The sequence below is a fragment of the Taudactylus pleione genome, unplaced genomic scaffold (assembly GCF_031769625.1).
Source record: "Taudactylus pleione unplaced genomic scaffold, aTauple2 ptg000366l, whole genome shotgun sequence".
Classification (NCBI taxonomy): Eukaryota; Metazoa; Chordata; class Amphibia; order Anura; family Myobatrachidae; genus Taudactylus; species Taudactylus pleione.
The window spans coordinates 6,856,507-6,883,502 of record NW_028284767.1 but is presented as its reverse complement, the minus strand read 5'-3'; the positions used below and the strand labels follow the sequence as shown (position 1 = coordinate 6,883,502).

General features: G+C 47.5%; 1 protein-coding gene and 1 long non-coding RNA gene across 2 annotated transcripts in view; one reads left to right on the top strand and one right to left on the bottom strand.

Moving 5' to 3' along the window:
* Positions 1-16,759, bottom strand: part of LOC148508455 (sacsin-like) — a 78,813-nt gene extending 62,054 nt beyond the window's left edge. The window contains 2 exon segments of the mRNA XM_088444566.1: positions 2,481-2,514; positions 16,602-16,759. The gene's annotated coding sequence lies outside the window, so the exon portion shown is untranslated.
* Positions 1,585-26,720, top strand: LOC148508454 (uncharacterized). Its single transcript, XR_015869588.1, has 3 exons — positions 1,585-1,613; positions 20,883-20,959; positions 26,529-26,720. It is a non-coding gene; the product is annotated as an uncharacterized LOC148508454 (long non-coding RNA).
* Positions 26,721-26,996: the final 276 nt, after the last annotated feature.

Sequence of the window (26,996 nt, the reverse complement as noted above, 5' to 3'; positions counted from 1 at the left end):
CCTCCACGTGCCTGTATGACCTCCCTACAATGCCTGGGCATGCTCCTGATGAGGTGGCGGATGGACTCCTGAGGGATCTCCTCCCAGACCTGGACTAAAGCATCTGCCAACTCCTGGACAGTCTGTGGTGCAACGTGGTGTTGGTGGATGGAGCGAGACATGACGTCCCAGATGTGCTCAATTGGATTCAGGTCTGGGGAATGGGCGGGCCAGTCCATAGCATCAATGCCTTCGTCTTGCAGGAACTGCTCACACACTCAAGCCACATGAGGTCTAGCATTGTTTTGCATTAGGAGGAACCCAGGGCCAACCGCACCAGCATATGGTCTCACAAGGGATCTGAGGATCTCATCTCGGTACCTAATGGCAGTCAGGCTACCTCTAGTGAGCACATGGAGGGCTGTGCGGCCCCCCAAAGAAATGCCACCCCACACCATTACTGACCCACTGCCAAACCGGTCATGCTGGAGGATGTTGCAGGCAGCAGAACATTCTCCTTGACATCTCCAGACTCTGTCACGTCTGTCACATGTGCTCAGTGTGAGCCTGCTTTCATCTGTGAAGAGCACAGGGCACCAGTGGCGAATTTGCCAATCTTGGTGTTCTCTTGCAAATGCCAAACGTCCTGCACGGTGTTGGGCTGTAAGCACAACCCCCACCTGTGGACGTCGGGCCCTCATACCACCCTCATGGAGTCTGTTTCTGGCTGTTTGAGCAGACACATGCACATTTCTGGCCTGATGGAGGTCATTTTGCAGGGTTCTGGCAGTGCTCCTCCTGTTCCTCCTTGCACAAAGGCAGATGTAGCGGTCCTGCTGCTGGGTTTGTAGCCATATTAATTTTGGCTAAAACAAAAACACATCCAAATGACCACACAATTATTTATCATTTTAAGTAAAATATGGAATGCTCATATGTATTTATATGGGGAATGAGGTGTTGTAAATAGAGGATTAAATTAGTTAAATATAGATGCAGGACTCAAGTATGTTGTATTAGTTAGAAGAGAGAGAATAGGGCATGATTTGTAATGTATATATTTTATTTGTACACATGTGGGACAGGGATGAAGTCAGTGGCAGCAGCACGAGCTTTGGAAGGTGCTAGAAATGGCATGCGACTAGAATAGGGCAGTTAGGGAGTGGCTCATGCTGTGGGCGGGAGAGTAGTGGAGTCGTGCGGAGGAAAGGGAGTTAGGGAGCCATTGGAGCGCTGAGGGGCAGTCTGCTGTTCCCCCTCGAGTGCTTAGGACACTGTCTCTCCGGCGCTGCCTAGCCACTGGAGCTATTAGTGGCAGCGATGGGGGAGCCTGTTGACACTGGAACCAGAGAGGGCTTACCTGCATCAGCTGAGGGAGAGGACAGCGCTAGCTGGGCTTCGGCATCGTAGCTGAGTAAGACACAGGAAGCGTGGGATAGGGGCGGGCAGCAGCCATCCTGTCAGAGCTGGAGGCAGGGAAGCTGGCCACATTGACAGCTGAGTAGGAAGGGGGCGTGGCCATCACACGGCACCCTGCATTACAGCTCAAGCTAACTCACTGCCTGTCCTGCCTGTCACAGACAGCAGAGCCAGCCCCCCGTAGGAGAAGGAGGAAGATACAGTGCAGATAAAGCGTGAGTGAGTAAAGATATACACACTGCACAGCAAGCAGCACTTATGCATCAGCAGTATTATCTTTAGTTATCTGCATCCAGGAGCACATTAATTATCAATAATGCAGATCCCCACATAAGGGACAGAGAGAGTTTCAGCGCATCTTAGTTAATAGGATAATATTCAACAGCAACTACTGCATGGAAGTTTATGCCATATGCTGAACTTAGTAGTTTCAAATCATATCCGGGGAGGAGAAGAAGCATAATAAAAGAATCTGTTTGTAGTACAGGGAGTAATACAGGAAATCCTTGTGAAGTATTAAATCCCAAGCTGGGGAGGTAGAAAGCAGTGTAACAGAAGAAAGGAAAGGATACCTATTGCAACATGTTACATTCACAACAGTGGGATGACCACATAGACTAATGTTATTGGATTACAAATCCGATCTTGTAGACGTCCAGAGAACAGCATATTTAGGTGTATATAGCACTGGCTTCATCTCTATAAACCTACTTGTAAATATTATGAACTTTGTAAATATATATGGAAAAGGGTAACTTTAGCACTTATGGAGGACAGCATTGAACTTTAATAATATATAGACTTCCTTTTAAGCTTTGCTAAGTGCTACTAGATTCAACCCTTAAGGTTCTGGACATTTAAAGACTCACTTATCTGCCATAAATACAGACTTAAAAGCAGAGACTAATTGCATAGCAAGATATTTAATATTAGGGTACTTATATGGTAAATGAATGTTCCATTTGCACATGGAAATAACTATATGTTCTTATAAATGTATAATTACCTAAGAACGTTAAACGTGAATATATAATTTATTGATAAAAAGTGTTACCATATCATAATTGGTGTGTAGTACTTACCATTTGGAACAGGAGGAGCGTCACCGTCGGAGACCTGTGGAGAGAAATAACAGGTGGTCAGTTATTGTATGTTATTTTATGTACATCACAACGCAACTTTATATGTGCAGCATTCATCACATTTAAAGTAACCTGGGTTAATACTGACAATAGTATTTTATCAGGTTGTCCTAAGCTGTTCATTTTGTTAGAGCTTAGGTGGACGCATTATATCACATTAAAGGAGTATTAGCAACCTCACTAGGGTTTAGTAAGGTTACATTTTGGAGGCACTGCGCTGAGATACACTCAGGGATAGTATAATGGAGTATTTTAGTGGAAATGATTTAAGGGTCTGGTGCCACAAAAAAGGAGTAGACCCGAAACGATGCTTTGGGGTAGGGGGAAATTTCTCGGAATTTACAGACGATTATATTATCAAACAAGTAAGATCGTTATATGGTGTCATTCAGCCAAATATTGTAGACAAATGGAGGGGAGATTTGGGATTTGAGTGTGCCATGTTAATAGAGACAGAAAGGGATTTAGGGCCTGATTCAGAGCCGGACGCTCTGACCAGAGCGCTCGCTCTGAATCAGGGCCCTCCTCCATGAAAATGGAGCGGCCTCCTGGCCGATCGCATAGCTGTGGGTGACCACCCACAGCACATGCGAGCGGCCAAAAAGATGGTCGCGATGGTCTTGACCATCGCGACCATCGGACTTGCGACGGAGACCCTGCGGTAGGGTCTCCCTGCCACAAGCCCTGGAGTGATTTTGGCTCTATCAGAGCCAAATTCACTCCCACTGACATCACTAGTGATGTCAGTGGGGCCGGCTTCAGACGGTAGGCGTTCCCATGGGAACGCCTCCGTCGGGCAGGCACGCCCCCGGCACGCCCACCAAAGGGGGCATGCTATCAATCAACATCGACAGCACGCCCCCTTTGGTGCGAGACCCGGAGCGACAGCTTGGCTGTCGCAGTCCGGGTCTCGCGCATGTACACGACGGAGCTCCCTCCGTCGTGCGCATGCGCAGTGGGGAACAACGACCCACTTGTGAGCGTACTGCCGCTCGCGAGTGGGTCTGATTGACCCCCTTAGACCCAAATTTAATCCCAATGATGATGGTGGCTGACAGTAGTTCAGGAAGGAGATGGAATATTATTTGGCCTAGTAATGGAGAGGATGAAGAGGCTGAATCATCTCCTTTGTTAATCAACCCAAATTCTCATGGAGATAACGCTGAACAAGGGAAAGATGGAGAAGGAGATAGTAACATAAATAATGAGAAATTAGGACGTCAATTTGAGACTATAGTAGATAGGGTCGTAACTCAGCTAGAAAGGTGGCACTACGAAGGAAGCTATCGTAGATTACGAATATTTTCAGGTATTCAACCAGTTCCAGTAGGGGAGGAAACTTTTGAGGCCTGGAAGGAGGCAGCCGTACAACAAACCGAGGAGTGGAAATGTCCCGACCACATTAAGAAACAAAGGGTGGTGGAAAGCAATGGGAGTCATTCAGGCCCCCAGGCGTATTAACCCAGATGCTACTATTGAGACTTATTTTGAGGCATTAGACTATGCCTATGGAGCCCTGGAGGATGTAGGAGATCTAATTTCCAGGTTGCACCATAATTTTTCTCCAGGCTCCTGAAAAGTAAGTATATATCTATTTAGACTAGACAAATTGCTGTATAAAACAGTAGAGAAAGAGGGACTAAAAAAAGAAGATATCGATGAAAGTCGAATGAAACAACTTTTGAGGGGTGCTTTGACCACTGACCCAGTGGCACAGAAAATTAGATGCTCAGAAGTGAAGAAACCCCCACCCTCTTTTAATGAGCTTATGAAGGAGATAAAACAGGATGAAATGCTCATAGATATGCGAGAACGTACAGTTAAGAAAGTCAAGGTAGTAGTACCTGCTCTTGAACAACAGTCATTTGAAGAAAAAATAATTAAACTAATGGAGGAACAGAATAAAAAAAATTGATCAATTCATAAACTCACAAACTTCAGTGCCCCCTCCCAGAGGAGTATCTCCCTCGATGATTAGTAGAGGTATAGGTAGAGGGGTTAGACCTGTGACCAGAGGATGTTTTAGATGTGGACAGATGGGGCATCGAGCATACCAATGCAATCAGAACCCTGGAACCGGCAATAACACCCCTGGTAATAGTGACCGTAGTAGGGAGAGAACCGGGACGGGAAACGGTCGGGGGAGGTCTGTGACCCCCTCACAGGCCCCCTAGAAATTAGCTTGAGTGCCATGGGGAGTACATGGTGGAGTGGAATCCTACCGGATGGTTTAATGGGACCTGCCCCCATGATGACAGCCAGAGTTGTTATGTTCTGGGTTGCTTGTGGACCCGGGGTGGTAGCAGGAGCGATCACAGAAGCAGATTTGAAAATAAAACTAATAAGTGCTTGAGTAGACATATAATGTGGCAGTAAATAAAAGTCCAGGAAAATATAAATGTGCACAAGAGTTCTGTGGTGGGAGCAAAAGGGTTAATGTCCAGGTAGAAACAATTAGAGCTGTCCAGGTGTGCAGGTAGTGAAACTGAAAATAATCAAGCCAGGTTTGCAGGTAGTGAACTGAAAATAATCAAGCCAGGTTTGCAGGTAGTGAACTGAAGCGCAGGATGTCAGCAGGCTCAGGCACTCAGGTATGGGCAAGGGTGATGGAGGAAGCGGGGTAGTCCAGTGGGAGCTAGGAGCTGACAGGCAGACTGGCAGACAGCGAATTCACAGGAACAGGAAAGCACAGAGAACTCCCTCTCGGCTAGGCTGAGATACACGTTGCACTGGCAAAGAAGGAAGGCACTGACCCTTCCTAAATACCCCATGCCGTGCTGTTACTGGCTGGAGGGAACATGTGACTCACCAGGATTGGCCAGCCGCATCACATGGCCAGAAGGCAAGATGGCGGCGCCCATGCCAAACGGAACGGAGATGCCGCCAGGCCTCACCAGCGCAGAGTGACAACAGGGCTGCACAACAACGCACGCAGCCAAAGCCCCACGCCAGACACCAGCTCCGCCACCAGACAGCCCGCGCCACAACGACCTCACAGGTAACACCCGCCTAGCGCCATGCTGAAATACCTTGGCCGTGACAATACCCCCCCCCTTTTGGGGTGGCCTCAGGACACTCACCAGGCTTCTCCGGATGGGCAGAACGGAATCTGATGAGCGTGGGAGCGTGGACATCACGAGCATCGGTCCAGCAACGTTCCTCTGGACCGTAACCTTTTCAGTCTAACAAATACTGAAGATGACCTCTGCGCAGACGAGAGTCCAAGATCTGGGCGACTTCAAACTCAACTCCTCTCTCCGTCTGGACTCGAGGAGAAGCAGGTAGAGCATTATGGAACTTATTCAGGACTAGGGGCTTTAATAAGGAAACATGGAAGGAATTGGGAATTTTTAGGTATGGGGGTAACTGTAAACGGTAGGCCACTGGATTAATGACTTCTGTTATGGTGAAGGGACCGATGAAGCGGGGTGCGAATTTCATAGAAGGAAATCTTAGACGAAGGTTCCGAGTAGACAACCAGACCTGGTTTCCTACTTGCATGCGTGGAACTATTCTACGTTTCTTATCGGCCTGTGTCTTATAGCGAGAGGATGCCTTCAACAAATCAGACCGTACTTGAGTCCAGATGGCAGCAAAATTCCGCACCGTGTCCTCCACGGCCGGAACATCGAAAACAGGCAGGCTTCGGAATTCGGGAAAACGAGGATGAAGGCCATATACAACCTGAAATGGCGTTTGGTTAGTTGACGAGTGGTAGGAAGCATTATGTGCAAACTCAGCCCACGGCAGCAAGGCAGCCCAATTGTCCTGGGAAGATGACATAAAAATTCTTAAGAAAGTCTCTAGATCTTGATTAACACTCTCGGTGGAGCCGTTGCTTTGCGGATGGTAGGCCGTGGAAAAGTTTAACTTCACTTGAAGAACAGAACACAAAGCCCTCCAGAATTTTGCAGTAAACTGCACACCACGGTCAGAGACAATTTCAGTAGGAAGGCCATGTAGACGAAATATGTGTTGGACAAACAACTGTGCCAGGTCAGTGGCAGAGGGTAACTTCTTCAACGGTATATAGTGGACCATCTTAGAAAATCGGTCTATTACAACCCAGATAGTGTTGAAACCTTGAGAGACTGGCAGGTCTGTGACGAAATCCATGGAGAGATGCGTCCATGGACATGATGGAGTAGGTAATGGAAGCAATTCCCCAGCTGGAGCTTGTCGTGATGATTTATGCTGGGCACAGGAGGAGCAGGAAGAGATAAACTCCATTATATCTGCCTTCATAGAAGGCCACCAATAGTGTCTTTTCAGGAACTCCAAGGTCTTCCGAGTGCCTGTGCCCTGCGAAGCGAGAGGAATGTGCCCAAGTGAGAAGCTGCTTCCTTAATTCCGGGGCCACAAATGATTTTCCCGTAGGAGGATGAAGTTGTAATGCGGCGAAAACTCTTAATTCCAAGACAGGGGTATTGCTTTGATTTTCAGATTGATCATCACAGAGGAGAGTTCTCGATAGGGCATCAGCCTTCTGATTAAGTGCTCCAGACCGGAAGGTCAGGGTGAACTGAAACCTGGCAAAGAATATTGCCCAGCGGGCCAAACGAGGACTCACACATTGGAGGTTTTTGAGAAATAGGAGATTTCTATGGTCCGTAAATACAGTAAATGGAAACTTGGCGCCTTCTAGCAAATATCTCCATTCCTTCAACGCCAACTTTACAGCTAGTAGTTCTTGCTCACCTATGGCGTAGTTCCTTTCAGCAGGAGAGAATTTTTTAGAAAAGAACCCACACGGATGGACTCGGTTGTCCTCATAACGTTGAGACAAGACTGCTCCCACAGCTTCAGATGATGCGTCTACTTCCAACAAAAAAGGCCTGTCCAGATCGGGTTGTCGAAGAACTGGTGCTGAGATAAAGGCCTGTTTTAGAAGATGAAAGGCAGACTCTGCCTCAGGTGACCATTGGGCAGGATTAGCACCTTTGCGGGTCAAGGCTGTAATGGGAGCCAGCAGTGTAGAAAATCCCTTAATGAAGCGTCTATAATAATTTGCGAAGCCCAACAATCTCTGGATGGCCTTCAGTGTCTGAGGTCGGGTCCAATCCAGAATTGCCTGTACCTTCTTGGGGTCCATTTCTAAACTGGAGTCAGATATTACATAGCCGAGAAAAGGTACACTGGGCACTCCAAAGACGCACTTCTCTAGTTTGCAGTAAAGGTGGTTTTCTCTCAAACGGGTCAGAACTTCTTTAACATGTTCTTGATGTTTAGCCACCGAGGGTGAAAAAATCAGTATGTCATCCAGATAGACAACAACCGAAACATAACAGATCCCGGAAAATCTCATTAACGAAACTTTGAAAGACAGCAGGGGCGTTACACAATGCAAAAGGCATTACTAAATACTCGAAAATGTCCATCTCTGGTATTAAAAGCGGTCTTCCATTCATCGCCAGCTCAGATACGAATGAGGTTGTAAGCCCCTCTTAGATCTAATTTCGAAAAAATGACAGAGCCCTTGACCCTATCAAACAACTCAATAATCAGGGGAAGAGGGTATCGATTCTTTACAGTAATGTCATTAAGGCCTCGATAATAGATACATGGTCTTAGACCACCGTCCTTTTTGCCAACGAAGAAAAACCCAGCTCCGGCAGGTGAAGTAGAGGGGCGAATGAACCCCTTTGCCAGGTTGTCCCGGATGTATTCGGTCATGGCTTGAGTCTCAGGCAAGGACAGCGGATAGGTACGACCACGAGGTGGTATCTTATCAGGTATCAATTCAATTGGACAGTCCCATTCCCTATGAGGGGGTAAGATATTTGCTTGTTGTTCAGAGAAAACGTCGGCGAACATCTGATATTCCTTGGGAATGGCAGAAGAAACTAATGGAACTGTCTTTCTCACACGTCGAATTTTTGGAAGACAGGATTTCTGACAGTCCATACCCCATGACAGAATATGCATAGAACTCCAATCAATCCTGGGATTATGTTGACGTAACCATGGTAGACCAAGAACAATTTCTTGAGAGGCCTCTGATATCACCAGGAATTTTAAGGACTCAGAATGAAGTCCCCCAATTCGGACCAATACTGGTTGAGTCTCTTTGGTGACTATCCCGTTAGTTAGAGGGCGTCCGTCTATAGAGGTCAGAGAGATGGCATGGTTGAGAGACAAACAAGGAATCTGAAATTTATCTATGAAACTAGACGTTACGAAATTTCCGGCTGCTCCCGAGTCGAGTAAAGCAGTAGCAAAGACAGGTTTGGGTTTAAGATCCAAGGCTAGGGTAATCGTTAAATCTTTAATTTTTGGAGACGGGTTCATAACTCCTAACTCGATTTCTCCAGGGTCAGTTAGGATTTGTCATTTCCCGGTTTACGGGGGCAGGAGATCAGCAGGTGACCGGACTCTCCGCAGTACAGACAGAGGTTCTTTTGCATTCTTCTCTGACGTTCTTCTTTAGAGAGGTGTGTATGATTCACCTGCATAGGCTCCTCATCAGTAGGGGAAGGAATGGGACGGGTAGAAATGGAGGGGGTAAATGACCTTTGCCGGTCAGTTCTGTTTTTTTCAGCCTGACGTTCCCTGAAGCGTAGGTCAACTTTGATACACAACGAAATCATGTCGTTCAGATTAGTAGGAAGCTCTCGAGTGACTAGATCATCCTTTAGTCGGTCTGACAACCCATGCCAGAAGGTCGAGGTGAGGGCTTCCTCATTCCATTTGAGCTCTGATGCTAAAATTTGAAATTGCACGGCATATTGACTGACAGGACGGACCCCTTGTCTCAGTGTCATGATGTTTGATGATGCTGATACAGTACGCCCAGGTTCATCGAAAATCCTCCTGAAGGATGACACAAAGCCTGCGTAATTATCCAGCAGCGGATCTGAGCGCTCCCAGAGTGGGGAAGCCCATTCCAAGGCCTGGCCGGATAACAGTGAGACTATATAAGCCACTTTAGTTCTTGCAGTTAGAAAGTTGTCAGGCTGCAGGGTAAAATGTATGTCACACTGATTTAGGAATCCTCGGCAGAGTTTAGGATTGCCGTCAAATTTATTTGGTAAAGGAAGACGTAAGTGGGGAGATGATCTGCCTCCTGTATTCCCAGACGCTGATGCGGATGTAGATGCTGGTACTTCAGGGGTAGAAAAGGAAGTTTGCAAACTATCCTGTCGCTTGGACATCTCTTGCAGAAATTGAGCCATCTGATGCTGCATGTTTTCCTGATTTTCTAAACGACCAGAAATGCACCGGAACAAATCCACTCCTGACTCCTGATCCGTGGCCGGCTCCATGGGGCCAGAGCAAACTGTTATGTTCTGGGTTGCTTGTGGACCCAGGGTGGTAGCAGGGGCGATCACAGAAGCAGATTTGAAAATAAAACTAGGATTTTTAATAAGTGCTTGAGTAGACATATAATGTGGCAGTAAATAAAAGTCCAGGAAAATATAAATGTGCACAAGAGTTCTGTGGTGGGAGCAAAAGGGTTAATGTCCAGGTAGAAACAATTAGAGCTGTCCAGGTGTGCAGGTAGTGAAACTGAAAATAATCAAGCCAGGTTTGCAGGTAGTGAACTAAAGTGCAGGATGTCAGCTGGCTCAGGCACTCAGGTATGGGCAAGGGTGATGGAGGAAGCGGGGTAGTCCAGTGGGAGCTAGGAGCTGACAGGCAGACTGGCAGACAGCGAATTCACAGGAACAGGAAAGCACAGAGAACTCCCTCTCAGCTAGGCTGAGATACACGTTGCACTGGCAAAGAAGGAAGGCACTGACCCTTCCTAAATACCCCATGCCGTGCTGTTACTGGCTGGAGGGAACATGTGACTCACCAGGATTGGCCAGCCGCATCACATGGCCAGAAGGCAAGATGGCGGCGCCCATGCCAAACGGAACGGAGATGCCGCCAGGCCTCACCAGCGCAGAGTGACAACAGGGCCGCACAACAACGCGCGCAGCCAAAGCCCCACGCCAGACACCAGCTCCGCCACCAGACAGCCCGCGCCACAACGACCTCACAGGTAACACCCGCCTAGCGCCATGCTGAAATACCCTGGCCGTGACAAGAATAAATGGATGTCCATGTGAAATTCTGTTGGACAGTGGCTCGCAAGTCTCCATCATTTTTGAGTCTTGGTATAATGAAAACTTGTCTGAGGTTCAAATACAGCCATTGAACGGATTCATCATTTGGGGACTGAGTGCAGAAAAGTACCCATATCTGGGATATGTAGAAGTGACCCTGGAAATTACTGACCCCGTAGATGACGGGAAATTATATATACCGTTTGTTGCATTAATTTGTCCTGAAATCTCAGAAAGGAGGGATAATTTACCCATAATCGTTGGTATTAGTACCAAATTTTAGCATTACCTCTCAGAATGGTGCAAAAAGGAAGAAGAACGGTCTATATCTAATGTATGGACTTTACAAGTAGGAGGGGTTGAGTCAGATTTAAAGAAAGGAGAGGAAGTTAATCAATATACTATCTGTTTTCAGGGAAGTGATATACCTGCCCTTCAACAAGAGGAATTGATAAGTGAAATACAAAAAAGGACCCAAGCTTTTTCAGCCGGAGAATGGGATTTAGGTAGAGCAAGTGGAGTTGAGCATAGTATCTGACTAACCAACAAGACCCCATTTAGAGAGCGCTCTCGCCGTATAGCGCCTGCTGATTTTGATGATGTCCGGCATCATTTAAAGGGATTATTGGAGAATCAGGTAATCATAGAGTCTAGTAGTCCCAATGCATCCCCAATTGTGGTAGCCAGAAAAAAGAGTGGAGACGTAAGGATGTGTATACAGTTTGGTTTTATACTTTGCTTTGAATATTCCATATCATAAGAATACATATGAGAGCATACTGTATAACAAAGACTGGAACGTATACAAGCTATGATTCAATTCAGCGGGAGTTGAATAGTGCGGGGAGGGAGGTCCTGGCATTATTATTAGATTCACTGCAATGTGTACACCGATGAAAAGCAGTTAAGCATTTCAGCTCCTGTGCTGAAAGCAGAATCCGCCACCCGAAGGAAGCATCCTGGGAGGCGAAGGTGTCAAATGCATAATGCCTCACAAAAGTATGGACAGAAGACCACGTGGAAGCCTTGCAAAGCTGAACAGCAGAAGCAGCACATCGAGCTGCCCACGAAGGACCCACAGACCTAAAAGGAATGAGCCCTAACAGAGGATGGAACAGGAAGGCCTTCATGAATATAAGCCTAAGAAATTGCTATGCGAATCCATCCTGCCAAAGTTTGATTAGTGTCAGGCCGATCATTCTTCCAGAAGCCATAGAGGACAAGCAAGGAGTCCGACTTCCTAAAGCAATTGGTACAGTCAACATAAATCCTTAGAGCCCGCACCACATCCAAGGTGGCCACATCAACCGAGAGGTCTGGAGAATTAAAGGCCGGCACTATGATTTCCTTGTTAATGTGGAAACTAGATACCACCTTCGGGAGAAAACTAGGGCGTGTGCGAAGCACCGCCCTTGTCCCTAAAAAAAATGAGAAAGGGAGGTCGACATGAGAGAGCCCCCAATTCTGAGACCGTTCTGGCCGAAGCAATGGGCAGAGGAAATACAGTCTTAGCTGTAAGCCATTTCAAATCCACTGAGCCCAGTGGTTCAAATGGCGGTCCTTGGAGAGCCCTCAGGACCACAGTCAGATCCCAAGGAGCCACAGATGGAGCAAAGGGAGGCAGAATACGAAGTACACCTTGCAGAAAGGTGCAGACATCAGGAAGAGTAGCAATCCTACGCTGAAACCACACTGACAGGGCAGAAACCTGCACTTATCAGAGGAGCAAGGCGAAGACCGTGATCTAAGCCCACCTGTAGGAAAGCCAACTCCCTGGATATCCGGAACACCTGAGGATCATAGCCTCTAGGGCGACACCATTCAAAGAAAGTATGCCATACTCTATGGTAAATTCTTGCAGACGCAGGCTTCCAAGCTCTGAGCATGGTGTTAACTACAGAGCTGGAAAAATCCCTGGACCATAAGAGGGTCCGGGTAACGACAAGGACCCTGTGACAACAGATCCGGACGTAGAGGCAACAGCATCGGAGTGTCTACGGAGAGACTCCAAAGGTCTGAGTACCAGTGACGTCTGGGCCATGCCGGAGCAATCAACAGGAGTGTGCCGCCTTCTTGCTTGAATTTTCGAACCACTCGAGGAAGAAGGGAGAACGGAGGGAAGAGGTACGCAAACTGGAAGGTCCACCGGACCGACAGAGCGTCTACCAGAAGAGCCTCCGCGTCTCTTGTTCTTGACCCGTACACAGGCAGCTTGCTGTTGTGTCGGGAGGCCATGAGGTCTACCTCTGGAAGGCCCCACTTGTCCACCTGGAGTTGAAACACCTCCTGGTGAAGAGACCATTCTCCTGGGTGCACGTCCTGACAACTGAGAAAGTCTGCTTCCCAGTTGAGGACTCCCGGGATGAACACCGCTGAGATGGCAGGGAGATTGTCCTCTGGCCAAGTCAGGATGCGGGACACCTCTGTCAGCGCTGCCAGACTTCGGGTTCCTCCTTGGCGGTTTATGTAAGCCACCGTGGTGGCGTTGTCCGATTGTACCTGCACGGATTTTCCGTGGAGAACATGTTTTGCTTGCTGGAGAGCACTGAATACGGCGCAAAGTTTCAAGATGTTTATTGGTAGCGCAGATTCTGCCGGAGTCCACCTACCCTGGAACAAGTGTGGACCAGTCACTGCTCTCCAGCATCGGAGACTGGCATCCGTCGTCAGAAGGACCCAGTTTGCCACCCAAAAGGGACGTCCCATGTTCAGGTGAGTCGTCCGCAACCACCAGGCCAAAGATAGACGTACCTCCGGAGAAAGCACCATGGTCTGTGTCTTTATCCGATGGGGCAACCCATTCCATCTGGAGAGGATCAACTGCTGCAGAGGTCTGGAGTCTGCATCCGCAGGTGGGCTGCCATTACCGCCATGACTTTGGTAAAGACTCGAGACGCTGCTACCAGACCAAAGGGCAGTGCCTGGAACTGAAAATGTTGGTCGAGCACTGCAAACCTGAGGAATTGCTGGTGTGTTAATATAATGGGGACCTGCAGATAGGCGTCCTGAATGTCCAACAACACCATAACACGCAGGGTCTCCATCCTGAACAGAGGAACCCTCAAGGACTTGTTGAGGGATTTCAGGTTGAGGATGGGTCGGTAAGACCCATTGGGTTTCTGCACCAGAAAAAAAGTGGAATAGAAACGCATAGCCCTCTGGGAGAATGGAACAGGCACTCTATGCTCCAGGCTGGAGTTATAGTGCAACACTTTCTGTAGTTCCAGGGCTTTGTTCTGATCTGATGGAAGGCCTGTGGTGAAAAACTTGCTGGGGGGCCTGTGCCAGAAGGAGAGGGTATACCCCCGAGAGACCACCTCGTGAACCCATGTGTCTTTGGTAGTCAGGTACCAGCACTGAGCGAACCGAAGCAGGCGGCCTCCCACTGTGGGATCCCCCAAAGGGAGGCCCGTCCCGTCAGGCAGAAGGCTTATCGTCCGACTTGGGAGCGGGGCGTCTTGTACTCCAAGCCTGTTTCTTTGGCTTGGCAGACTTCTTAGCCCAGGACTGTCCCGGAAAGGACTGCACCTTGGACTTACCCTGGGCCCTATAGGGCCGAAAGGATGAAGTACCCGACCCTGATGGGACTGAAGCCGATGGCAGACACGCAGACTTAGCTGCTGCCAGAGTGGCCACAATTTTGCCCAGATCAGGGCCAAACAGGACCTGTCCATTAAAGGGCAAGCATTCCAATCCCTTTTTGAAATCTGCGTCCGCTTTCCAAGAGCGCAACCACAGGGTGCGGCGAGTGGCCACTGCTGCCGAGTAGATCTATATCCAAGGCTGCCTCATTAATGTATGTGGCTGAGTCTCTGAGATTGCCCACCTGCTCAGCAGAAGAGTCAGTGTCCAGAGAGGCCTCCAAGCTATCAGCCCAGCGTTCCATGGCTCTGGCCACCCAGCACACGGCCATAGCCGGTCTGGACGTCCCTCCAGCAAGGGAATAACTGGATTTCAGGCATATTTCCACCTTGCGATCCGTAGCAACCTTTAAGGAGGACATGGGCAATGTAGCACTCCTCACTAGGCGTGTGACATGAAAATCCACTTGAGGAGGGGTTTCCCACTTAGAAAAGTAATTATCCGCAGAAGGGTATGCAAAGGCCAAGCGTTTTTGAGGCTGGAACCGCTTACCCGGATTTTTCCACGCCTCCTCTAAATAATCCACTAACTGACCAGATAGAGTGGCATCACCTTGAATATCCTTAAAGAAGGCGTATTTGGATATAGCCACGGGGGTATTGTCATCCTCAATAACCAAGGCCGCACGGACTGCCCGTATAAGGCCAGATATATATATATATATATATATATATATATATATATATTATATACACACACACACACACACACACTTTAGACTTAGACTCCGCCTCCTTAGTACAGAGGGGCTCTTGGTCTAAAAGGTAAAAAATGTCACAGTCATCAGACAACAAATCTTCCTCATCATACAGAGCCACAGAGCCTTCTGCGACACTAAAGGCCGCAATGAGGACTCCCCCTGTAAAACGTCCGACAGGTGTTGCACCATATTGGACAATGAACTCAAGCGGGAGACACTGGGGTACCACCAACTGCCTGGAGAACCCCTGCATGGGTGACGACACTACCGACTGCTGTGATAACCCCATTTGGGGAAACGCAGGGGGCGTCGCCAGCTGGCCCACAAGGGTTGTAAGTGCCTTAGCAAAACAAGCCCAGGGTGGTTCCTGCACAGGCGCAGTGACTGAAACCGGGCGTGATATAATATAACATGCCCTACATAAACTCAGCGTTTCCGTCACCCTCCGCTAATGGTACATTACATGTGGTACACTTTAGCTGAAGAGGAAAATCACGTTCACTCTCAGACATGATGAGTGTAATGGAGTGTATGTGACTACCGTCACAGATAAATGCTTTTACAGTGAGGCAATAAACACCCTGCAGCAACGCACCGCACCACAAGGGCTTTAGCAGAGGAAGAACAGGGATAGTAAAATGGCTGACAGTCAGAAGTGAAAGTACAGGCAGCAGCGCTAGCAGATAGTCACATACAATGCAGAAATAAATCCCTGTACACGCACACAGGGATAACCCATGCATGAAACGCACACAGGAATAACACATGATAGATGTACACACAGGAATAACACATGCATGATGTACACACAATAATAATATTAATGCATGATGTACACACAGGAATAACACATGCATGATGTACACACAATAATATAAATGCATGACATGCACACAGAAATAACACATGCATGATGTTCACACAGTAATAACATGCATGATGTACACATAATATAAATGCATGACATGCACACAATAATAATATAAATGCATGACATGCACACAATAATATAAATGCATGACAGGCACACAGGAATAACACATGCATGATGTACACACAATAATAATATAAATGCATGATGTACACACAATAATAATATAAATGCATGACATGCACACAGGAATAACACATGCATGATGTACACACAATAATAATATAAATGCATGATGTACACAATATAAATGCATGATATGCACACAGGAATAACACATGCATGATATACACACATTAATAATATAAATGCATGACACGCACACAGGAATAACACATGCATGATGTACACACAATAATAATAATAATGCATGATGTACACACAATAATAATATAAATGCATGACACACACACAGGGATAACACATGCATGATGTACACACAATAATAATATTAATGCATGATGTACACACAATAATAATATAAATGCATGACACACACACAGGGATAACACATGCATGATGTACACACAGTAATAACAAATGCATGGCATTTGCACACAGGAATAACTTAAATATATGACACTGACACGAATACCATGTGCATTAACACACAAAAATAACACAGTATATGTCTAACACACGGCCAGGGAGATAGATATGCATGACTGTACTTTATTATTATGTCATATTTTAACGCTAAGACCCTTCTTTGTCCAAATATTCTCTTTTTACACGCCTACCTTACATGTCAGTCATTGCCATATGAATAGGTCAAGTTTCCTTCTGTGTCATGTGTAGTGTCTCAGCCCGGCCAGACCAGGGTCAGGGGAAGCTACGTAGGGAGGGACTGCTCTGCTGCAGGTGTGGGGACACTGGGGGGGAGAGATACTTTACTGACTACTCCTCCTACCAGGGGTCAGTAATCAGCAGCAACAGAAACCAATTAGGGAGTTTTCATAGTGACATCAGCGGCTCCCTAATTGGTTGCTTATCTGGGCACCTGGGAGGGAGACAGAAAGAAAACAATAGTCTCTCCAAGCAGACCCTCCAACATGTTGACCTGTTCCACCTGTAAAGAATGTTCTGCTCCTGGGCGTCCCTCTTCATTTCAGATTGCAGCCACCACCTGTTCTGAGCATGCATGCATGGAACACCATAAGACATCTGATAAAACACTGCAATACATTTTAATTAGGCTTTCCATGCGAAGACAATAGGGCTTTTTGTCTTGTCTTTTATAAATATGCCCTATAGCAGGGGGCTGCCCTCCATGCTGATGTGGAACTACATGTGCCAGCATGCCCTGACACAGTTTTGTTATTAGGACATGCTAAAAGTGTGGCATGGCATGCTGGGATGAATAGTTCCACAGCATCTGAAGGTTGAATACCCTTGCTCTATAGTCTCAAGCTTAGTGGTCAGTAAACCTCCAAGTTAACAGCAACATATTACCAGTAGGTGATGAAAAATTCTGAACATTAAACCAGTAGGATAATTCTTTTTAGCTTGTGAGCAAATTATTCACCAAAGTGTAGTGTTATTAGAAAATGAGTTTTCAGTTCCTTCCTCCACAGATCTGTGGTCTGTTTTTAGGACGGTTCAGTAGTATACACCGCACGTTGCTCTCCACTTTCTTCTTTCCAGTAGATTTAGTGCAGCTGCTAAATTAGTTCACCCATAGTATAATAGATAAATGTTTATGTCACAAAAGCGATACTTCTTTCATTAGGAATCCAGAAGCCACCTACATAGATACTGTAAAAGCAAAGCAAATAATCAACATGACCCTCATGCAAAAGGCTCTACACCTGGACTTAATTTACTATTGCAGTGACGTAACTAGGGTATTTGGAGCCCAGGGCAAATTTGAAAATGGATCTCTCCCCCCTATGTGCGCGCGTGGCGAAAAATGGGCGTGGCCACTGAAAAATGGGGCGTGTCAACATGACACACACCCCTTTCTTGTCACTGGGAACATTTCTTTCCATTTGCACCTTAATGCAGTGCCCCTTATACAGTCCCCCCCTATGCAGTGCCCCTAGTAGTGGTCCCCCTTATGCAGGCCCCGATTAGTTCCCCTTATACAGGCCCCCAGTAATGGTCCCCCATATGCAGTGCCCCCTGTAGTGGTCCCCCTTATGCAGCCCCCCATTAGTTCCCCTTCTACAGTGCCCCCAGTAGTGATCCCCCATATACAGTGCCCCTTATACAGTGCTCCCAGTAGTTGTCCCCCTTATGCAGTGCCCCCTGTAGTGGTTCTCCCTTTTCAGTGCCCCCTGTAGTGGACCCCCCTGTGCAGTGCCCCCAGTAGTGAGCCCCTTATATAGTGCCCCCAGTAGTAGTCCCTCCTATACAGTGCCCTTTATATAGTTCCCCCAGTAGGGGTCCCCCTTGATGCAGCGCCCCCTGTAGTAGTCCCCAGTAGTGGTCCCCCACAATGCAGTGCCCACAGTAGTATCCCCCCCAGTGGTAGTCCCCAGTAGTGGTCCCCCATGATGCAGTGCCCACAGTAGTATCCCCCCCAGTGGTAGTCCCCAGTAGTGGTCCCCCATGATGCAGTGCCCACAGTAGTATCCCCCCCCCCCAGTGGTAGTCCCCAGTAGTGGTCCCCCACAATGCAGTGCCCACAGTAGTATTCCCCCCCCAGTGGTAGTCCCCAGTAGTGGTCCCCCATGATGCAGTGCCCACAGTAGTATCCCCCCCAGTGGTAGTCCCCAGTAGTGGTCCCCCAAGAAGCAGTGCCCTCAGTAGTATCCCCCCCAGTAGTATCCCCCCAGTAGTGGTCCCCCCCCGAGGCACTGCCCCAGTAGTATCCCCCCCCAGTAGTTGTGTCCCCCCCGAAGCAGTGCCCCCCACCCAGTAGTAGTCCCTAGTACTGCTCTCCTCCCACCTGAAGCAGTGCCCACAGTAGTATCCCCCCCAGTAGTGCCCCCAGTAGTAGTCCCCTTCTTTGTAATAGAGCGCCCCCCGAAATACACACTAAAATGAAACAAAAAAAAAGTCCATCCTCCCGGGCCAGGCCGCTCTGCATTATGGGAGAGACGTCATGACATCATGACGTTTCTCCCATTACCACTGCAGGAGCCGGACGGAAGCCCGGCTCATGCAGTGAGCGCGCAGCAGTCAATGAGAGTCTATCTGACTCTCATTGGCTGCTGATTCACACACACACATCGCTGCCGCTCGGCAGCGATGTGTGTGCAGCAGCAGCCAATGAGAGTCAGATAGACTCTCATTGGCTGCTGATTAACACACACATCACCGCCAGTGCTGGCGGCAATGTGTGTGTTATGCACAGTCTGAGCCCGCCTCCCACCCTCCTCCTGGCGCTATTGGGCAAGCGCTCAGGGGGAGGGAAGGGGCTCAGCTGGCAGCACAGGACCGGCGCTGGAAGCCTAGCGCCGGTCCTGTGTAAATGTGTAGCGCTGAACGCACTCACTGCGGTTGGCACTACACTGGCTAACTAGGGCGGGCCGGTACCGTGGCCGGCGGCGCCCCCCCCGCGCCGCCGGTCCCACGGCGCCCAGAGCACGCACCCCGCTCGCCCTGCCCTAGTTACGCCACTGCAGTAACCCCAATCAGGAGTGTACCTGGGATAGTGTGATTGGGGCCACTGCCAGGGCCATAGTTAGGGTAGTGCGGCCGGTGCCATCGCACAGGGCACCACAGGTCAGGGGACGCTGTTTGTGTCTGTCAAATTTAAGGTTTATTATCATTCTTGCTTGTAGCTTCCTCTTATTCCATCCCCAGCATCTCCTGGCCTCTCCTATCTCTTCCCTGACCCTTCCCCATGAAGCCATGGCCCTTTTTTGGGTGCATTATGTCCCTTTGAAAAATGAGGGGGGAGCCAATGCTGTTTCTGGCACAGGGCACCAAAAAGTCTAGTTACGGCTCTGGCCACTGCCCAGGGTTTAAAGTTGCCTACACACTAGGTGATTTTTCACACGATTCTGCCGATTTCGACGCCTTAGCACACCAAATCGTGAGTGCCCACTCACGATCCCGATTCCAATGCGCGTATCAGCTGGTCGTACATCGCATCTGGAGATCTTGCCTGCTGCAAGCAAGATTTACTAATCTCGGACATGATGTGGTGCAGATCATACGTGTGTTGTACACATGATCCATCGCACGATCTATAGTCCATTCCGTCACTTGACTGACATATCCCTGTACACACCCAGTCTTAATTTTGTGAAGCATCGTGACTTGGATGAGACGGACGCAGTTCCCTGTTCTGCACACCTGATCGCGCAACCTGCTAATTTGGTGAGTATATTTGTACTATACATTGCTGAATATGCCTGACCCACTGTCCACCAATGTGACCCACCCACTGACCACCCATGTGTATAATGCATCGCCCCCCCACCCACTGACCACCATCTGTATAATGCATTGCCCACTGACCACCTATGTGTATAATGCATCGCCCACTGACCACCATGTGTAGAATGCATCGCCCACTGACCACCTATGTGTAGAATGCATCGCCCACTGACCACCTATGTGTAGAATGCATCGCCCACTGACCACCTATGTGTAGAGTGCATCGCCCACTGACCACCTATGTGTAGAGTGCATCGCCCACTGACCACCTATGTGTAGAATGCATCGCCCACTGACCGCCTATGTGTAGAATGCATCGCCCACTGACCGCCTATGTGTAGAATGCATCGCCCACTGACCGCCTATGTGTAGAATGCATCGCCCACTGACCGCCTATGTGTAGAATGCATCGCCCACTGACCGCCTATGTGTAGAATGCATCGCCCACCCACCCACTGACCACTGGAATAGAGTAAAGTAAATGACAGAATTTAAAAAAATGTATTGTCAAATGCAATCAGGATTAAAATTATTTATAACACCATAAGAATAGAACCAAACCAAAAACAACTTTTAAAAATGTGTGTATATATATATATATATATATATATATATATTCTCCAAACTATTAAAAATTAGGACAATATTGTATGCGTCCATATTTTTATGAAGTTTTTTTTTTTGTCCACCAGGAATGTCTTTGGATAAGGACCGTGAGTTCATCACTGGCTTCCTGGAGCGTTGGGAGGCAAAGGAGTGTCTATGGAGGGTTAGTTGTCACGACAATAAGTCCAAGAAACTTTTGTCATTAGAGGAATTGGTGGAATACAGCCGCCAATACTGCAATGATGCATCTGTGAAGTGGGTGCGCCTCAAAATACAAAACCTCCGTAACAGTCGGGGGTGTATCTATAATGGGTGCAGGGCCCTGCACCGCACACCCTGCACCCATATTATTTAAAACTCACCTGTCCGTGGTCCCGTGTCGGGTCTCAGCGCTGCACAGAACACCGGAAAATGGCCGCCGCGGCCATTTTTCCGGCATTCTGCACATGCGCAGTAGACTCTGGGCACACTCTAGTGCCCAGAGTCTACTGCTTCTGTGGTGGCCGGCCAGCCGTGTCAGTCGGCTGCCGGCCACCGGGGAGAGAGGGAGGGCCCTGCACGTGGAATGCACATGGGCCCCCTCCTCTTTTTTTTTTTTTTTGTATTCTTTATTTAAATCGCTCATAAGAATAAAGAGACTGAGCATATAACAGACATGAGTGCAAATAGCCTCAACAATGAGACTCATTTTCAAATATATAGAGAAAATTCAATATAGATCTGTATATGTAAACAAAATCAATAGAAAACAGGGTACGGTGGGGGGAGACGGGGGGATGGAGGTGTAAGGGAGGGGAAACAGGACTACTAGAGAGATTAGGACATCTGAAGGATTTTTAAAAGATATTATAATGAAAACGAGGAGGAGTGCCTATCCAAGGTAATAAAGCAAATAAGAAACAATGGGTTGTGGAGAAAGACACTCCCGCCACACATGGGTTCACTGGAGGAAATATAAGGGTCAAGAGTGGAGGGTGCCCTCACAGGAGAGCCAAGGAGCCCACACTTGGGCAAATTGATGGCCCCTATCATGGAGATAATAAGTAATATTTCTCCATTTGCGCAATATGCCAAATTTGCGATTTCAAAGCAGAAAGAGATGGCGGGAGAAGGTTTTTCCATTGGCGGGTTATTAATTGTTTGGCAGCTACTAGAATATGGGACAACAATTTCTCGGTGCGCTTGGAATGGTCGGGAGGAGGGTAGCATAGCAGAAAAATCCATGGGTCCCGTGGGATCTGAGCTTCAAAGAACTGATTTGTAAGGGTATTGACCGAGGTCCAAAAAGTATTAAGGACCGGGCAAGTCCACCAGATATGGGTAAGAGTACCCCGGAGGCCACAATTTCTCCAGCAGAGGGGTGAGGTAGAAGGAAACATTTGTGAGAGTCGCACTGGGATATAGTACCAGCGGTAATATAATTTATATGAGGTTTCCTTAAACTGTATAGAAATGGTGCGCTTGGAATGGTCGGGAGGAGGGTAGCATAGCAGAAAAATCCATGGGTCCCGTGGGATCTGAGCTTCAAAGAACTGATTTGTAAGGGTATTGACCGAGGTCCAAAAAGTATTAAGGACCGGGCAAGTCCACCAGATATGGGTAAGAGTACCCCGGAGGCCACAATTTCTCCAGCAGAGGGGTGAGGTAGAAGGAAACATTTGTGAGAGTCGCACTGGGATATAGTACCAGCGGTAATATAATTTATATGAGGTTTCCTTAAACTGTATAGAAATGGAGGAACTGGCAATAGCCTGTCTCACATAGTCCCAAGCCTCCTCGTCCGGTGGCAGGCCAAGGTCTGTCTCCCAAGAAGATTCGTGTGGATTACGAGTTGAAAAAGCAGCATCAATAAGGATACTATAAATTTGGGAAATCATTCCTTTGGACATGGGGTGGAACCTGTAGAGGCGTTCAAAGGGGGTGAGGGTGTGTAGAAGTGAATCTTGTGGCACAGATTGTAGAAAGTGCCATATTTGGCAATATTCAAAGGGGCGGAGGGGTTGAGTAGGAGCTTTCGACTGTAGTTCTGCGAAGGAAAGCCAATGCCTACCTGTGCTAAAATCCACAGGAAATTTGAGGGCCAGATGTGTCCACCATGCCACGTAGGTCGTTTGTAGGCCCGGTGGAAAACAGGGATTGTTCCATATGGGTGTGACGGGAGACATAGGAGAGGTGATTGAGAATTTAACGGAGTATAGATTCCACAGATGTAGTAGGAATTGAAGAGTAGGTGGGAGGCTGGAGGAGGGGGAGCGATATCTCTTTAGTAAGCCCCAGAGAGAGGACAAATCTGAGAAATTAATAAGGTTGGCTTCAATATGAAGCCAGGATGTTATTTCAGGGGGAGAATAGGAGGAAACAATTTGAGAAAAGTGGGTAGCCAAGTAATATAGTTTAAAATCTGGAAGACCCCTACCACCCTTGGAAATAGGCTTTTTAAGAATGGCAGTAAATAACCTGGGGGTTTTATCATTCCAAATAATGCGGGTAATGCTTTTCTGGATTTTATGGAAGAGAGAGTTGGGAACAGCTATAGGGAGTGTTTGGAATAGATAGAGCCGGATATTCATTTGAACAGAAATGATTCTGCCCAGCCACGAAATTATATGTTTCTTCCAAGAGGTCAGGTCTGCGTGTAGCTTTGTGAAAAGTTGTGGGAAGTTTTCCTGGTACAGCAAGTTATAATGGGAAGTCAGGAAGATCCCAAGGTATTTAAGTTTTTTATGTTGCCATTTAAAATTATAAAAGGACTTAATGGATTCAGCGTCCCGATGGGGGACATGAAGAAGCATGGCCTCTGATTTAGAGTAATTGATTTTGTACCCGGAAAGTGCGCTATAATTATCCAGGAGGTCGTAAAGATTGGGCAAAGAGATCTGAGGTTGAGTAAGCGTAAGCAGAATGTAAACCGCAAAAAGGGTAATTTTAGATATGTTCCCGACCTGCACACCCCTGATGCTAGGAATAATGCGGTCAAGGGAGGTTAGAGGCTCAATTATCAGGGCAAATATTAAGGGGAGAGGGGGCATCCCTGTCTGGTGCCATTGGAAATGGAAAATAAATCGGATGGGATTCCATTAATAGAGACTCTAGCTGAAGGAACAGAATAGAGGGCCATGACGCCCGTCAGGAAGTCCCCCGACAACCCAAAGGACTGTAGCGCATGAGACTTGAAACCCCAGGAGATCCTATCAAATGCTTTTTCAGCATCCAGTGAGAGAATAATAGCTGGGGATCTCCTGGAGTTAATAATATGAATCAGATCTACCATCCTGCGGGTATTATCCCGTGCCTGGCGACCTGGTATGAAACCAACTTGGTCATAGTGGACTAAAGAGGGAAGGACAGGATTGAGCCTGTCAGCCAGAATTTTCGCATAAATTTTAAAATTAAGGTTAAGCAGGGAAATAGGTCTATAGCTTGCACAAACACTGGGGTCTTTGCCCTCTTTAGGTATCACAACAATTCGGGCCTCAAGCATTTCTGCGGGGAAGGCCCCTCCCCACAGAACATTATTAAAAAGGGAGTACAGGTGGGGAACTAGAAGACCTCCAAACTTCTTATAGTATGCAGCAGTATAGCCGTCAGGCCCAGGAGATTTACCCGATTTCTGCTCTTTAATAGACGCTACTATTTCTTCCTCTGAGATCTCTCTGCCCAGGTCATCCAGGGTTTCCTGGGATAATTAAGGGAGGTGAGCACCAGCAAGAAAGTTTTCAGAAATTCAGATCAAATGGCGGAAGGGTCATGGAGAAGGTGACTCTTAGCATTTTGAATCATGAGAATATTTTTATGGGTTCTCATTGAAGGAAGCCTATAGGCCAGGCTCTTGTCTGCCTTATCGCCTTTTTCATAAAATGTCTGGCGGAGCCATTTGAGGAGTTTAGCAGTATGTTGGGAGAATAGGAGGACAAGGGAAAGCTGGACAGTAAGAAGCTCCTTCAAGATAGAGGGGTCAGGAGTTTGTTTGTTCACGAGATCAAGGAGAGCCTTGGAATTGCGGAGGTCCGCTCCGCTGGAGTTGGTGGCCCCCGAGGTAGATCTATCCAGTGTGGGATTAAAGACCACATTAAAGTCCCCTGATAAAATAAGAGGCCCCTGCCACTTACGGGAGACAGAAGAGTATCTAATTTAGTAAAAAAAGCATGTTGATTTTGATTAGAAGCATATATGTTAACAATAGTGCACAAAGTGTTGCTGAGAATGCCTATAAGTATAAGAAAACAACCCTCTTCATCTCGGTGGGAGTCAATCAGATCAAAAGTGAGGTGTAGGGCCATGAGGATGGCAACTCCCCATTTTTTTGTTTAGCGTCACAGGCGTGGTAGGTAGTAGGGTAAGCCTTAGAGCGCAACTCTGGGTGGAGGTTTCACAAGAAGTGGGTCTCCTGTAAAAACACCAGGTCACCCTTGTAAGTGTTAAGGGTAGAAAAAAGTTTGGTACGTTTTTGGGGGCTATTGAGGCCCTTCACATTAAACGAGAGTAGTTTAAGACCCATGTGCGACGGTCGAGCAGGTAGTTAAAGAAGAAAAAATCAGAAATGGTAGGTAGGGAGAAATAGGATATCTTCAGAGATGGAAGAAGATAAAGAATGTCCTATTGGAAAAGGAGGGAAGACCAGAATGAGGGAGGGGAGGAGGTGCAGCCGACTGGCACCAAGGGCCAGGGCCATAGGTGCCGACAGGGGGAAGGGATGCTATGCGTTGGAAAGGTGCATAGGTCAGCAGGTGGGTAGAAAACCCTGAGGGGGCAGAGGGGTCCCCCCCTCTGACATAAGAGAGAGGGGGGGACCCCTCTGCCCTAAAATTCTAAAAGTACGCCACCGATGTTCGCTAAACTGTGCATGCGTAAAGTTCGCAATGCGCGTGCGCAAACTAGCTGCTACAATCTGAAATATCTCTCTCCTTGAACACAGCCAGGTCGGTAGTTTGAGTGACAGAATGAGGCGTTTGTGGGTGGTAACAGGGGAAGGTGCTTGAAAACGGGGGTGTGGAGATCCGAACACAGGCGTGCCTAATTATGCGAACGGCGTTTTATGGGAGTGCATAATTAACAAAGTAGTGTCATGGCACACGTGACATGGGTGGTTTGTACACTGACCTGATCGTAGTGCTTAAGAGAGGGTATGGTCAACCTTAAGCTCTACGACCAGTTCCGATGGTTCCCGATGGTCTCGATTAATCCTTATATGCTCGGAGATGACGTGTAATGCGTACGAGAAGGGGGCGTTTTTTTTGTCTTACGGCCGCATCCTCCCCTTGGTCGGCCAGCTAACGATCCAATCTTAGGGACGCAACTTGCGAGGGCATCATTTGCATATCCGGCCCCTTTTCCCTTACGACCGTGCGGCCGCAACGACCGACTCTGAATGAGGTCCTCAGTGCATACACACCATGTTTTTTTACTTTTTATTTTAATAAGAACTCCTTTTTTTTAAGTTCCATATTTGCCAGCTTTACTGCCAATTATCTGAGACAGTCCTCCTGCCATGGTACTGCACCCAGCCCATTAAAATAATCCATATACTCCTCCCTCACCTGTTTGGCCTGTGCAGTGCCTGTGGCTTGCATTGATGCTGTTGCCACTGATGATATCTGGCCAATCTCCTCCAAATGGCCCGGGTCTTCTAGCATAGCTGAGCCTGATGCCCTTTGTAGGATTGTTTTGTGACATAAAAAGTTATGCAGAACACAGCGCGCCATCATGACCCAGTCTATCTTGTTCACACGCAGGTTTATGCTGGTGTAGAAAATGCGGAACCGGTTACTGAAGATCCCAAAGACATTTTCCACAATCCTGCGTGCCTGAGAAAGTCGATAGTTATAGATTCTCTTTTCTGTTGTCAAGCCCCTTTGCGCATTTGGTTTCATCACATTTTCATGTAATGCAAAAGCTTCGTCAGCCACAAAAATGAAGTTTAGGCCGTGCATCGCCTTCTCCACTGACGGCAAGTTGAGGGTTTTGGAGGTGAGCCTCTCGTAGAATGCCGTCTGTTTGAATGACCCACCAATCGAAGATCGGGCATTCTTTTTTTTTTTTTTTTATTCAATACATTTTTATTGATTTTTTTTATAAAAATTTACAAACAGAAAAATACAGTCCTGCATCAATTTTAAGAAAAAAATACAATGACAATAAATTTATATATATTTTGAAGGAAGACAAAGATGTGGTCTCTAATTTCGTTGGCAATTGAGACA